Here is a 14,900-nt window from a genome sequence, read left to right as displayed (position 1 = left end):
TCCCAGCATTTAAAAAAGGATGTGTTTTCCTTAATTCTGAAAATGTCATACACACACACAAATGTATGCAGATTTAATTGGCTAATTTAAGAAAAGCATATGATTAGTTGACATTATTTAATCAGGTACTATCCGAAGATAAAATTAGGGAATGTTTCTAGCAGAAATCAGAGCTGAGTTGAGAGGAAGCGGAGGACATCAGATAAATTTAGAAGCAATACCAAAGAAATAACCTTAACTAACACCCAAAGAGTATTCTAGGCATCCTAGGGACTCAAAGGTCGCATTTTGCATACTGTACTAAATTCCCAACCAACAAAGGTCAGTTTTCTTCCTGAAGCACATGCAGGGTAAACTTCCAGTTTGTTTTTTTGTGTGAGTACAAAATAATATTATGCAGGGAGATCCAGATATGGCTGGTGTAGAACGGTTGGAAAATGCTTTGTTGGTTGCTGCCACCTGCCAGGAATGCATTGCAAGTCAAACCGTGCACAAATTTTAGAGGAGCAACTGACAGCTTTAAAGGAACAGCAACCATCCCCTTCAGCTCAACAGGTACATGGGACCCATTTTTTCAAAGGTGATTTTGATTTTGAGTTGGACACAGAGGAGGAATTAAAGGCAGGCATAGGCAAACTTGGCCCTCCAGATGTTTTGGGACTACAACTCCCATCATCCCTAGCTAACATGACCAGTGGTCAGGGATGATAGGAGTTGTAGTCTCAATTCATCTGGAGGGCCGAGTTTGCCTATGCCTGAATTAAAGAGGTATGAGGCAGAACAGTCTCAAGAGCAATGGAGGACTACAATATGTACACTGCCAGAGCAATGTACACCTCCAGATGTTTTGGGACTACAGTTCCCATCATCCTTGACCATTGGTCCTGTTAGCTAGAGATGATGGGAGTTGTAGTCACAAAACATCTGGAGGGCCAAGTTTGGCCATGCCTGGGCTAAGGGGAGGGGTTGCAACAGGCAAAACACCCCAGCAACCACCTCCTATCAGCCCCGGCTAGTATTGCCAATGGTAAGGGATGATGGGAGTTGCAGCACAACATAATTCCTCACCCTTCTACGGGCTATGCCTGGGTTCTGCCATTGGAAGACAAAACTACCCAATATATATATTTTTAATAATTTTTAATTGAATTTTCAAAGTTTACACACACACAAACAATACACAACACAAACATACAAACACAAAGACAAACACATATAATTTCAAATCCCTAATTTCTTAACCACTTTCCTGGACTTCCCCACACCTCCCCCTCCTGCATTCCATCTTCAATAATTTACTCAGCAAGTTCTTGTCTCCCTCTTTTACCTTATTAATATTTTACTTGATTCTTCTTAGTTAACCAAATTTAACTTATAAACCTCAGTTTAAACCAAAATGCCCATCCTTTCATACTTTTCTAAGGACGACCCCGTTCCCCTTCCACAGATTTCCCAATTTTTATATTATTTACAAAACAAAATAACAGAAAACAGCATATATTTATACACCCTTTGGATTCCCAAACTCTCGCCCCCCCCTTTCCCGGTCTCGATCCTCAGCAAATGTTCATCAATCTGTCAATCTCAGCCCGGGTCTCTCACGTCCGAGGCCCTTAAGTCTCTTTCAGTCCCTCTCTGCCGGTTTTGTTGGTAGTCTTTTATAGTAGACATCGAATCTCGGAGAAGCTCTGTCCCAATGGGGTCTATATTTCTTCCAACCAGACCTCCGTATTCAAAAGTGGAGCCCAAATCATGTTTCTTGTTCCTTTTAAATCCAAATGTCCCAAATGTCCCAAAAGTTCCAATTTTCGCCTTAATCAAATTTGTAATCCATAGATCTTCCAATCTCCCCATGGGGAGATTCCTCCAATCTTCATTCTCAAGTTCAAACCAAATTTTCATCATCCAGGTCTTGTTTTCTTTGTAATCCATTTTTACAGGCCACTGGTTGTCTTTTTTCACCTGCAACATTTCAGCTCCTCCTTCCCACTCCTCTAAGTCTGCACATTTCTCTTTCTGTTCGACTGCAGGGTTTTCTTGAATCAAGTCCTTGGGACCATCAACAAGATTATTTACTTTCGATTTCAAAGTCAAAACATCTGTAGCCATAGCTGCACTCTGGTCTTGTAATTTTCCCACGAGAAAGAACATCTTTTCCAGCTCAGCCTGTAATTTTCCATCTGCAGCCATTGTAATGTCTCAGAACCCCCTCTAGAGGGGTTCTGGTTACTTAATATTCTTCTCCAACAGTCTGATTACTTTGTTCTTATTTTTTCTTTATTTTCAACAGTTTCAAGTTAAATGTATCAAAAATAACCAGCAGAAATAGCAGAAGGCCAATTCTTGTAACTTTGACAGCTCGTTTGACAGCTGTCAAACTCTTTATACCTCCTCAGCGGGCTCTCTCGCGGATCACTCCCGGATCCCGGGGGGTTGCGTCTCGGCTCCTTAAAATCAGTTCTTATCCTCCAGCAAACTACTTATAGTGCCAAATCGTGGAATTAATAACTTTTATCTCACAAAGAGAAAAATGGTCACTCGACCTTAGTTAACCAATTCTTGCTTTAAATTGTCTACAAAACGGGGGGCGGACTTCCTTTTAACGCATCCCCCGGTCGTGCCGAATTTAAAGGAAAAATTTTAAGTCCAATTTCCGTATTACTCACGGGTTGTTACTTTTGCAGCCCAAATGTTCAAGGAAGAAGTCAGCGCTCTCCGGCCATGGCTCGCGTCTTCACTCCGTAGAAGAAGCGATCCACTCACAGCACTACACCACTCTCCGTCACCAGCTCTGCAGCCTTCTTCGGGGAGGGTGCAAATGGTGCCCGCCGAGTTACCAGGTCCACAGGCTTCCGCGACTGTGGTTTCTGAGGGTCCCCGCGTCGTCGCCGCGGCAGGACCCGTCTTCCACGAAGCCGATTCCCTCCGGAGCTCGGAGGGAATCCGCCATTTGCCGATCGTGCTAACCCGGAAGCCAAAACTACCCAATATAGGCAGCAAAAACTGTACAGTTGTACCTTGGATCTCGGAACAACTCGCGACTCAAACATTTTGACTCCCGAACGCTGCAAACCCGGAAGTGAGTGTTCTGGTTTGCGAACGTTCTTTGGAAGCCAAACGTCTGACGCTTCCGATTGGATACAGGAAGCCTTGGTTGTCAAACGTTTTCGGAAGTCGAACGGACTTCCAGAACAGATTCTGTTTGACAACCAAGGTACATAGATATTCAATTAGCATAATAATAATTGGCCATTTGAGCCTAACCTAATTTCATAGAATCATGGAATTGAAGTTGAAAGGGACCATGGGATTAATATAGTTCAGGCTTCCTCAACCTCGGCCCTCCAGATGTTTTTGGCCTACAACTCCCATGCTCCCTAGCTAGCAGGACCAGTGGTCAGGGATGATGGGAATTGTAGCCTCAAAACATCTGGAGGGCCAAGTTTGAGGAAGCCTGATCTAGTCCAATCCCCTTCAGTGCAGGAATCTCAAGTACAGCATCCAAGACAGTTGGCCATCCAACCTCTGCTAAAAAAAACTCTCCGATGAAGGAGAGTCCACAATCTCCTGAGGGAGTCGGTCAAACAGCTCTTACTGTCAGAAAGTTCTTCCTGATATTTAGATGGAATGGGCTGCTCCTGGGTTTTTCTATCATTGGAAGGTGGTAAGCAGAGTTTCTATCATCAGAGACAAAGACAGACTTTGTCCATCAACATCCTATTTGTCCAAGGTGACTCTTGGGAGAAAGGTACGCCTGGGTTCTGTCACGCTATCCGAATCAGATAAAGTTATCATTGTCTCAGGCTTTGTACAGGTTCAAATATCTAGCACATTGTTGGGAAGCAGCTCTAAAAGGTGTACAGATTAAATGGCTCTGTTTCTCCACCTTGACACACCGTGTGGAATCAGGGAACTCTGTTCCTCAATGCCTTCCTTGTGGGGTATCACAGTCAACAAGCTTTTGAGAAGAGATGTTGACTTCTGATGTTATGAGAAGGGGCTTTTTGTTAAAGTGATCAAACCTTTAAAGCATCTTTTAAAATCCTAACTAAAAAGTCATAAATTTCACACTCCAATCTGGATCATAAATCCAGAAAGGAACTAAAACTTTTGTAAAGTTTGCAGTTCTGCTGCAGATTGGATTCCCAAAAGACTCAACTTTTGGGGTTATTTAAAGCCATCGGAATTGGTACTTGGTAGAACTGTTGTTTCCTAGGAAATGGGGGGATTAATTGTTGCTCTTTTCACACTGTGATGGCAAACCAGGTGGGAAACATGGGACTCATGAAAGAACTAAAGCAACAGGAAAGTGTGTGGGTTGCCCCAGTCGTGGCTTTCAGTAGTGGTGGGTTGCCAGTGCAACAGAGTGACGCTATTTAATGCGTTTTCATTAACAACATGAGCCCTGTGTTTCTTCCTAGAAGCGACAAAAGAAACTCTCATTAGCAGCTCAAGATTGTGAGGCATTAGCACTCTTCCCAGCAGGCATTTCAACCAAATCTTGCTGAGTGGATTCTGTGATTGACAGAAAACTTCAGACCACAACTTGGTTTCACGTAATGCATTCACTTCCATAGGACAGCAGCTCCAAAAGTTGAAATATTGTGTGTCTGACACCAATGGAACAAATGACATTTTATTTAGGTGTTATTGGCTTTTAAGTGAACCTTTATTTTACTTTAGCTCCAACTGCATTTTCACAGTGCAGCTTACAATTGAAATGTGAAATGCAACACAATCAAAGGACATTGCTTTTCAATCCTTTTCGCTTCCAGGTCTTTAGATCATATGGTCACTGTTTGCAGGCTTTTCAGAGTTTTGAATCCCGAATCCCGAATCCCGTCGCTGGGATTCGAACCGCCGACCTTCTGATTGGCAAGCCCAAGAGGCTCAGTGGTTTAACCCACAGTGCTAGTTGCTGTAATAGGAATTATTAATGGAAAGAAGGCGTTTGCCTAGAATGCAGCTCAGAATCATCACATCTTGTAGGCTGGGTGAAAAACTTCCTAAATGGAAGGTGGCATTGATGGCTCTGGTGTGAGTTGAGCTAAAGCAGCAAGCTGTCGAGGGCAGAAATGTGTGAACAGTTTTGCCCTGCTGATAACCAGCAGTGCTGGAAATTCTCTTCAATGGGAGGGTTGTGTTTCCTTCACAGTTCTCAGATTTGGATCGCTCCGTTTGTTCTCCAGCTTGAATGCCAGGAAATGCCAGGTGGCTGTGCTATTTCGAATACTATCAATCGGTATTCCTCCCACTTAACAAGAAGGAAGAAGTTAGGGTTGCAAGCTCTGCAGATGGGATTTTCAGCTCAGGATGTGAAGCTCTCCGTTATACGAGTCCGGAGGAACCAACGGCGCCTTTTTCATGCCAACGGCAACCAAGATGTGGTGAAAACTTGACAGATGGATTTTGTACTGATTCATAGCCTGTGAAATATTTATCATTGAAGGTATTGCCATTTTCCCAGTGGCTTAGTAGAAGCTTGTTGGGAGAAGAGGGGGGAATTTAAACCATTTCCTTTTTTAAACAAAAAATGTGGTGCCCCCAGCAATAATAGGTTTCTGAAATATTCAGCTTCATCAATTCAAAAACCGCTCTTAAACTATTCAAAGCTCTGCATTATTGTTAACAGCAGAGCTTGAGGCATTTCTGAAAATACTTGCTTTCTGTTTATACTGTCTGAAAATAGCAATCATGCTCGTGAATTCAAAGCATAAAATAGTAGTTCTGTGCAATAGAAAAGTATACATCTCTGGCATACAGCTGCATGATACCCAGGGTCAAAGACAATATGGAAATAGGGTGGCCATAGAAACATGTGAAAGTTAGGTTTATCTAGCTAATGAGGCTCACACTTTCGGATCTCGAGCCCTGGCTGTCATTTTAGTAATGAAAAGCTCCAGAAGGCTCCCTCTAGCCTCGATTATTCGGCAACAAAATGGAAAATGAGATTCCAGTGTCGGTAACTGTAAAGTGATGCATAGTGGGAATCACATAAAAACTGATGGGGTCTGAAATGGCTATGAAATGGCAGGGAAGAGGTCTTGAGAACAGTGAGTAACTCAGAGCACTCTGCTTCAGTAGCTGATGTGGCAAAATCCATGCTAGGAATTATTATTAAAGGTATTGAAAATTAATGGGAAATATAAGAATGCAATTTTTTTTTAAATAAATACAGTGGTACCTCAGGTTACATACGCTTCAGGTTACATACGCTTCAGGTTACAGACTCCGCTAACCCAGAAATAGTGCTTCAGGTTAAGAACTTTGCTTCAGGATGAGAACAGAAATCGTGCTCCGGCAGTGCAATTTGTTTAATCCTCTTTTAAAGCCATACAAGCTGGCCATCCTTGCCTCTTGCGGGGGCAAATTCCAAAGTTTAACTATGTGCTGTGTCACATTATTTTATTTTGCCTGTCCTGAATCTTCCTCATTTGCCTACCTTTTCAAACACGTTGACTTCAAGCCTAAACCAACCTTCAGTACAAACCCACCCTTTAGCAACCTCTGAAAATCTTTCCGTTGCACCCTCTGAAAAGAAAAAAACCTGCAGTCATTTGATTCTAAATATGCCCTGCTTTATTCTTCCAAACCGGTATACTTAAGATTGCAACCTTAGCTTTATATTGACAGCAGCTTTTGACCTAAATTTCTGTAGTATGCCCTTGTCTAAACTTACAACTGAACACTGCTGAGCTGTACCTGTTGCTGTCATCCACTTTAAGCTGCATCGCCCCCCAGAACAGTACTCCTGATTTTTCACTTTGCACTAATAATATAATATGCTGGTGATTCTTTTTTTTAGGGTGGGACAAGTTCTATTTCCCCACCACCAAATAACCACTTTTGTTGACAGACTGTAATGCAACAGAGAGTTCCCACTTTGTAAAAACAAGGTGATTGTTATAATACTTAGTGCATCTTATTTTTTATGAACCTTAGAGCACTGATTTTCAACATTTTTAGACCGGGGCCCACCTTCAGCTTGAAAATGCATAATGGGAGCTATTGCCTTAAGAAAGAAAATATATCTGGCAAGAGTCATGTTGGTGGGTCACACAGTTGTAGGATCTGAACCATCGGCTGAAGGCCAGTGAATGAATGAACAAAACTTTATTTGCATCAGCCATTGGCCATAGCAACAAAAGAACAATGCAATATACAAATAACAGAAATAAAAAGTCGATTATATAAAACACAGTTTAGGGTCCTGAATCAGCCATCAAATAGTGGATCTTACTCTGATTGCCCCAGCTAAAAACCTTGCAGCCTTTGCTGTCATCTACTCATCTTGATCTGCCAAGAGAAAGGTAGGTAGCCGTGTTGGTCTGCCGTAGTCGAAACAACAACAACAACAAATTCCTTCCAGTAGCACCTTAGAGACCAACTAAGTTTGTTACTGGTATGAGCTTTCATGTGCAGGCACACTTCTTCAGATAGCACACAAAAGCTCATACCAATAACAAACTTATTTGGTCTCTGGGTGGCGCTGTGGGTTAAACCACAGAGCCTAGGACTTGCCGATCAGAAGGTCGGCGGTTCAAAACGGGGTGAGCTCCCGTTGCTTGGTCCCTGCTCCTGCCAACCTAGCAGTTCGAAAGCACATCAAAGTGCAAGTAGATAAATAGGTACCGCTCCGGCGGGAAGGTAAACCGCATTTCCATGCGCTGCTCTGGTTCGCCAGAAGCGGCTTAGTCATGCTGGCCACATGATCCGGAAGCTGTTCGCCGGCTCCCTCAGCCAGTAAAGCGAGATTAGCGCTGCAACCCCAGAGTCGGCCACGACTGGACCTAATGGTCAGGGGTCCCTTTACCTTTACCTAAGGTGCTACTGGAAGGAATTTTTATTATTATTATTTTTTTTGCCAAGAGAAAGGAAGGGAAAGCTGAAGACCAGTGTTTTAGAGCAGGGATAGAAAGTTTTTTTCTTCCAAACTGAGGGCCACATTCCCATCTGGGCAATCTTTAAAGGGCCGTATGACGGGGTGGGTGGGTCCAGAGGCAAAAGCGTGTGGAGCTACAGGTGTAATTTACAGCAGGCTAGCTTCTACATTCAGACACTCCTCTCTATCCAGACAAGCAATGTACCGCATTAGAGTTCAGAAATGCATTCCAGCCAGGCAAAAACACTCAAGGTGGGTGCAAAGCTACTCGGAAGCAGCATTTAAAAAAGGGGTGTGTGCTTCATGATAAACAGTAGGTATACATGTCTCTGTTGCTTGCTAAAAACATTTTATTTTACTTATCAGGCTTTTCTTTTTTCATTTTAGAAAGGCAGCATACAGTGGTACCTCGGGTTACATATGCTTCAGGTTACATACGCTTCAGGTTACAGACTCTGCTAACCCAGAAATAGTACCTCGGGTTAAGAACTTTGCTTCAGGATGAGAAAAGAAATCCCACAGCGGTGGCGCGGCAGCAGCAGGAGGCCCCATTAGCTAAAGTGGTGCTTCAGGTTAAGAACAGTTTCAGGTTAAGAACAGACCTCCAGAACAAATTAAGTACCGTACCAGAGGTACCACTGTAATAGCAGATATGCATGAACTCTGTAAGATAGCATACCATACCATCCAAAATTCCTCAGATGAAAATAGGAACATTTCTCAACCCCTCAGTCCCCCACCAGGCTCAATTCCCCAGCATCTACCCACAAGGCTGGCTCAGAGAGAGACGCTTGTCTGAATCCTTGGAAAACTGCTACCACAACACTGACAGACATTGGTCTGGCTTGTTAAAAGCATCCTATGAGGGGAGAGGATGTTGTCACACCGCTGGTGAAAAACCTGTTATGATTTCGCCTAAAATGTTTAATCTCTCTTCAGCCTGTTATTGTCATATTAAATTGTGTGTTTCTTCAGCTATCTGGCTTCTTTCTCTCACCTGTCCCACCCCATTCTTATAGAAAAGGTGTTACTAAACACCGTGATATGTAAAGGAATTTGCCAATGCAATAGATTGGCAGAAGTATTAACAATAACCAGAGGGATTCCAAGTGATTAATACTTTCGGGTTCTTCCCACACTCAGCTGCGGTAAGGAGAGAAGGTGTATATTATCTGTGCGCCTTTGGCATTCAGGCCAACAAAATCTTGCTGAACTGGTCCCTGCTAAACTGTAAAGAAAAGACTTTTCCTCTTTAAATAAAATCCTAAATGAGGGGTGTGAGCACTGAGCGCCTCTGAAAATCACCCCCACTTGTTCAGCCTATGGATTGTCTATTTTCATACATCACCAAAGATGCTTGTAAACGATGGAAGAGGGAAGCAGTGAGCAGCAAAGTGTAATAACTAACACGACAACAGCATGTACTTGCATACAACCCTCAGTGGTTACACACAGAAAGTTAACGAGGCCGACGTGATTGCAACAAGTACATTCAGACCTGAAGCTGAATAACCAAGATGTGCTCATGTTCATTTTAATTAGATTTTCTTTCCTGTCCTGCCCTCAAGGAACACGGCAGGTTATAATATTTCCTAATCTCATTTGAGCCTCATTTTAGGTTAAACTGAACGCAACTTGCCCAAGGCTACCCGCTCAGCGGCAACATGAAACCAGGCACAAAACTAACTCTCCTTCAAAACTTAGGATACTTTGCAACTGAAGAGTGCCTCTGAAGTCTCAAAATGACTCGGAGACATAGCTGGGTGAAATATACTCGGAGTCGAGTATGGGTTTCATGCTCTTTATTCAGCTCAGAGTAGTGAGGAATGAAAGTTCCCCCAAAATACCTGCTTTATATACATTATTTACACAATGGGCCGCACGTGATTGGCTAATTCCTGGATTCTCCTGTAGGCCAATCAGGTTGCGGATTCATCTCCACTTGGAGCTGGATTGGGTGGCTCCTGCGGACCAATCATACTGCTGCATTGTTCTAGGACCAATCAGTCTGCTGCATTTTGAATCCTATTGTTCTAGAACCAATCAGACTGCTGCATTTTGGATCCTATTGTTCTAGGACCAGTCAGATTGCTTTGGATCCTATTCAACTCAGTACATAACACTGGGCCAACACAAATGATGCATTTGTGGTATTGGAGCTGTTGTGGCACATTTGGCTTCATGAGGCCAATCCCTGTGCTATGGCATGAAGTTCTTTGCTGTTCTGATTAAATGGCTGAAAATGTTCATTGGAGCTTTGAACCTGTCTAAATTACTGCTATTTCCTCTTACGTAGTATCTTAAACAGCTCTTTTTTCTATATGCTTGGCAGAACAGAGACCAGAGGTGCGTAGATACACCTGCTTGTGAAACTTTCAGGAGAGGAGCCTTAGAAAGGGTTGAAGGCAGTGACTTTCAGCCCTGGCAACTGCTCCATAGGGACAAGACCTACTGGGAAGTGTTTCTGAGTTGTATGTTCATTTCCTAGAATAAAGAATTAACTTCACTAACAATGGTGCTCTGCCTCTTCCATGCTGACCTGTGTCTGACTCCAACACAGATATACCAATATTGTTGTTCTCCATATTGCATGAGACCAGCTAGAAATTTGCATCTGAGACAAGATTTGCCATTACATTGCATTGTATATCACTACTTCCTTCCTACTTTCTCAAAGCCAGCCTCTCTTGAATTTTTAACTGTTTTCCTGTGATCATTGTGACTTTCCAGGTAGACCTCACCTTGTCAGGTGGATGAGACTTTATCTTAATTCATGAATATTGGAATCCGATGTGGGAAATGTAGTATTTGTTGTAAAATGGAAAACTATAAATAAAATAATAATAATAATAATAATAACAACGAGACTTTAACTGTGAAATGTGAATCAACCTTAATTGCTTAGGTAGATTGTGTTTTGGGATGCCTGCATTCTGCTTAAAAGCACTGAAAATCATTACATTTATATATTTTAAAAAGAGGTCTCAGGATGCAATCCTAGCTTTGCTTACTTTGTAGTAAGCCCCGTTGAACACAGTGGGACATACTGATGAGTAAACGTTGGTAGGATCAGGCTCCGTGTTTTAACAGCCTCTCTGATTCCACACCCACGGCCAGATTTTCAACAAACCCTTATTTTCATTTTTAACAATCTTACTTTGGTTAATTCAGCTCTCCTGAAAATGCAATTTCAAGGGATGATTCATAGATATTTCACCCCCGTTGTGCCATTCAGTTTGAGTAATTCTGTCAGCAAAATTTGCAATTAGAAAAATTATCGTGCTGCTTTAGTTTCCACACAGAAGAGAATGACGGTTTTTGCAGCCATTAATACCATATTTGTATGCAAGATGCAGAGAGAAGGGTGAGCGCGTACACTCCCACATACTCTTTGTCACACTGGGTCAATCTGGCAGAAGTACTCTTTAAGAAGAGAGATAGAGAGAGAGGAGAGTCTAACTTTTTAATGCAAATATTCAAGCAAAAAACTTACTTGCAAAGGTGAAAGAAACACGAAGTCCTAGATGAAAACATTAAGAATTCTGGGACCGGTCAGTAATGTTAGGTATTCAGGCAGATTTCCATGGAATAGTTGCCATGAAACAGATTTATACATTGTTTATTTTTTGGGGAGGTGTCGTTTTATTTTCTCCAGTGGAACCAAACAAACAGTATTTTCTTGCTCAAACCCTCTGGTGGATAACTAATTTGAGGTGACCAGTTTCTTTTTATGTATTCAGTTGTTATTCTGAATCCATTCAGATGTTATTCTGCTCCACTTCTGCTTGTGGAATGGGGCCTCAATTCTGCATCCACATAGCTAAGAAACATAGGGTGCAGCCCCTTACACATTCCATGAATGCATTTTAAAAAGATATTGTCCTGTGCCAGTGATTCTGGGAATAGATTGCATGTTCATGCTTGGAAGGTATTGTCTGCTATTGACAGAATTGGGATTCAAGATGACCTTAACAGATTAGAGAACTGGGCCCAAGCTAACAAAACGAATTTCAATATGGACAACGTAAGGTTCTGCACTTAGGCAGGAAGAACCAGATGCACAAATTTAAGATGGGGGATACCTAGCTTACTAGAAGTACATGTGGAAAGGATCTAGGGGTCTTGGTGGACCAAAAATTTAATATGAGTCAACACTGATGCTATTCTAGCTTGGATCAATAGTATAGTGTCCAGATCAAGGGAAATACAGTGGTACCTCGGGTTAAGTACTTAATTCATTCCGGAGGTCCGTTCTTAACCTGAAACTGTTCTTAACCTGAAGCACCACTTTAGCTAATGGGGCCTCCTGCTGCCACTGCGCCGCCAGAGCACGATTTCTGTTCTCATCCTGAAGCAAAGTTCTTAACCCGAGATACTATTTCTGGGTTAACAGAGTCTGTAACCTGAAGCGTATGTAACCCGAGGTACCACTGTAATAGTACCACTCTATTCTGCCTTGGTCAGACCACACCTGGAATACTGTGTCCAGTTCTGGGCACCACAATTTAAGAAGGATGTTAACAATCTGGAACATGTACAGAGGAGGGCAACCAAAATGGTCAAAGGCCTGGAAACCAAGCCTTATGAGGAGCTGGGTACGTTTAGCCTGGAAAAGAGGAGACTAAGAAGAGATACAATAGCCATCTTCAAATATCTCAAGGACTGACACATGGAAGAGGGAGCATGCTTGTTTTGCTGTGGAAGGTTGGACTTCAACCAACGGCTTCAAGTTACAAGAAAGGAGATTCCAGCTAAACATCAGGAAGAACTTTCAGACAGTAAGAGCTATTCGACAGTGGAATGGAGGTTGTGGACTCTCCTTCCCTGCAGGTTTTAAAGCAGAGGTTGGATGGCCAACTCTCATGGAGACTGTAGTTGAGATTCCTGCAGCAGTTAGCACAAACGGCCTCAGAACAAGTAGGTACACTTCCCCAATAATATGATTTTTTTCTGCTAATTGACTAGGTTAGTCCCAGATAATAAATAACTGGGTAAAGAAGGTGGTAAGAGAGTGCCTTTTATAGAACCAGGTGAATGTATGGCACTAAAATGAAAATTGGTAGCTGCTCCATGTTGTCTGAACTAGTTGGCTTATTTGGACCTCAGATGCAAGAAGAACTGAGTATATGTTGTTGTTGTTGTTTAGTCGTTTAGTCGTGTCCGACTCTTCGTGACCCCATGGACCAGAGCACGCCAGGCACTTCTGTCTTCCACTGCCTCCCGCAGTTTGGTCAGACTCATGTTTATAGCTTCGAGAACACTGTCCAACCATCTTGTCCTCTGTCGTCCCCTTCTCCTTGTGCCCTCAATCTTTCCTAACATCAGGGTCTTTTCCAGGGAGTCTTCTCTTCTCATGAGGTGGCCAAAGTATTGGAGCCTCAGCTTCACGATCTGTCCTTCCAGTGAGCACTCATGGCTAATTTCCTTAAGAATGGATGCGTTTGATCTTCTTGCAGTCCATGGGACTCTCAAGAGTCTCCTCCAGCACCATAATTCAAAAGCATCAATTCTTCGGCGATCAGCCTTCTTTATGGTCCAGCTCTCACTTCCATACATCACTACTGGGAAAACCATGGCTTTAACTATACAGAACTTTGTTGGCAAAACTGAGTATATATACTATGTTAGGTTAAAAAAAAGCCTGGCTTTGTTCAGGGAACTTAGGTTATGGTTTACTTTTGCTCAGTGGAAGTTACTTTTGATTCAAGGCAAACACTTCGCCTTGCTTGAGGATGCTGAGAAACAAGGTGTGAAAGAATGAGTCACATAATTGGTACTATGGTTTAACTGTCTGCCATAACAATGTACGAGTAACATCTTCTAGAGCGGTAACCATTTTAGTTTGTTGCAGCAAAAACAAATGAGTCTTGTAGAACCTTAAAGAACGCAGCAGTAGTTGCTACAGGACTGTCCACATTGTCCCCTTTCACGCTTGGTCCATCAAAGAACTGCTACTGAGTCTTCAGTAATGATCATTCAGAATAAGTGATGAATCAACATATGGACAATGGTAGTTCTGGAAATAGCTCCAGCAGTTAACCAGGGGCTAAGAGCTAGCGTGCATGAACCTTGGCCATGAACAGCCACTCAAAGGAAACTGCCTTCAAAATAAACGCGTTTGATCCTTACAGTTACGTAGCTACTCAGTCTTACCTAGTTGAGGCAACAGGCACGTGACAGATTCTTTGTGGCCAATCCAGTCTTGGATCCACTTCCTCACTGATGGGTGGCAAAGTCCAAAAGTTTATTATTTCTAAGAGAGAGTGAAAGAGAGAGGCATACAGATAGAGAGAAAGCAGATAGGACTAAAACTTGCCTGACCCGGAACCATGCCCTCCACTTCAAATGTGCACAGATGGGTTGTGACTGCTAAGTGTGAATGAAACACACTCTAAAAGTTATCCAAGTCACTTTTGTCTCAATTATTACTTCACAAGCTCCCGGAATGAGCCCCGATCCAGAATATAGATGTGGGAGTGCTGATCCCTGGCTTAAATTATGCCTTGCCAACTCTCCATATCCCTTTGAGGGTTCCACATCATCCTTTGTTACATCAAATATTCCAGTCTCCCGTCCCCAATTATTTTGGGACACATTTCAGCATCTGAGGTGTGCATGCGCATAGGTTTAAAACCTAAAAACGTCTAAAATGCATTTAAAACCTTCTTGACTGCCTGGCTGGTGTGGTTGGTGTGGTTATAGAGTGTTGGACTAGGATCAGGGTTCAAATCTCCCCTCAGCTGCCAAGCTCATTTGCGTGCCTTTGGGCCAGTCTCTTGCTCACTCACAGCCTAACCCAGCTCTCAAGGATTGTTGTTGAGGGCAAAATAGGTCAAAGTAGCATGTAGACCACCTTCAGCTCCTCAGAGGAAAGGTGGAATATAAATATAAATAAACAAATATGGACTATATGGAGATGGCGGAAATGACTGGCAGAATCCGAGACCAGGGAGAAGAGTCAGTGGAAGAAGATTGGAGAAAATTTAACATTTATTTGCAGAAACACTGTAAAATTTAT

At 42.6% G+C, this 14,900-nt stretch overlaps 1 long non-coding RNA gene across 1 annotated transcript; it reads right to left on the bottom strand.

Annotated features, from left to right (window-relative positions):
* Positions 1-9,669: 9,669 nt before the first annotated feature.
* On the bottom strand, positions 9,670-13,465 carry LOC308584292. Its single transcript, XR_014006748.1, has 2 exons — positions 11,376-13,465; positions 9,670-10,366 (listed from the first exon to the last, which is right to left on the bottom strand). It is a non-coding gene; the product is annotated as an uncharacterized lncRNA (long non-coding RNA).
* Positions 13,466-14,900: the final 1,435 nt, after the last annotated feature.

Source organism: Podarcis bocagei (assembly GCF_964188305.1).
Source record: "Podarcis bocagei genome assembly, chromosome: 3".
Lineage (NCBI taxonomy): Eukaryota > Metazoa > Chordata > Lepidosauria > Squamata > Lacertidae > Podarcis > Podarcis bocagei.
The sequence above is the reverse complement of the archived record's forward strand: the minus strand, read 5'-3'. Positions and strand labels throughout refer to the sequence as shown.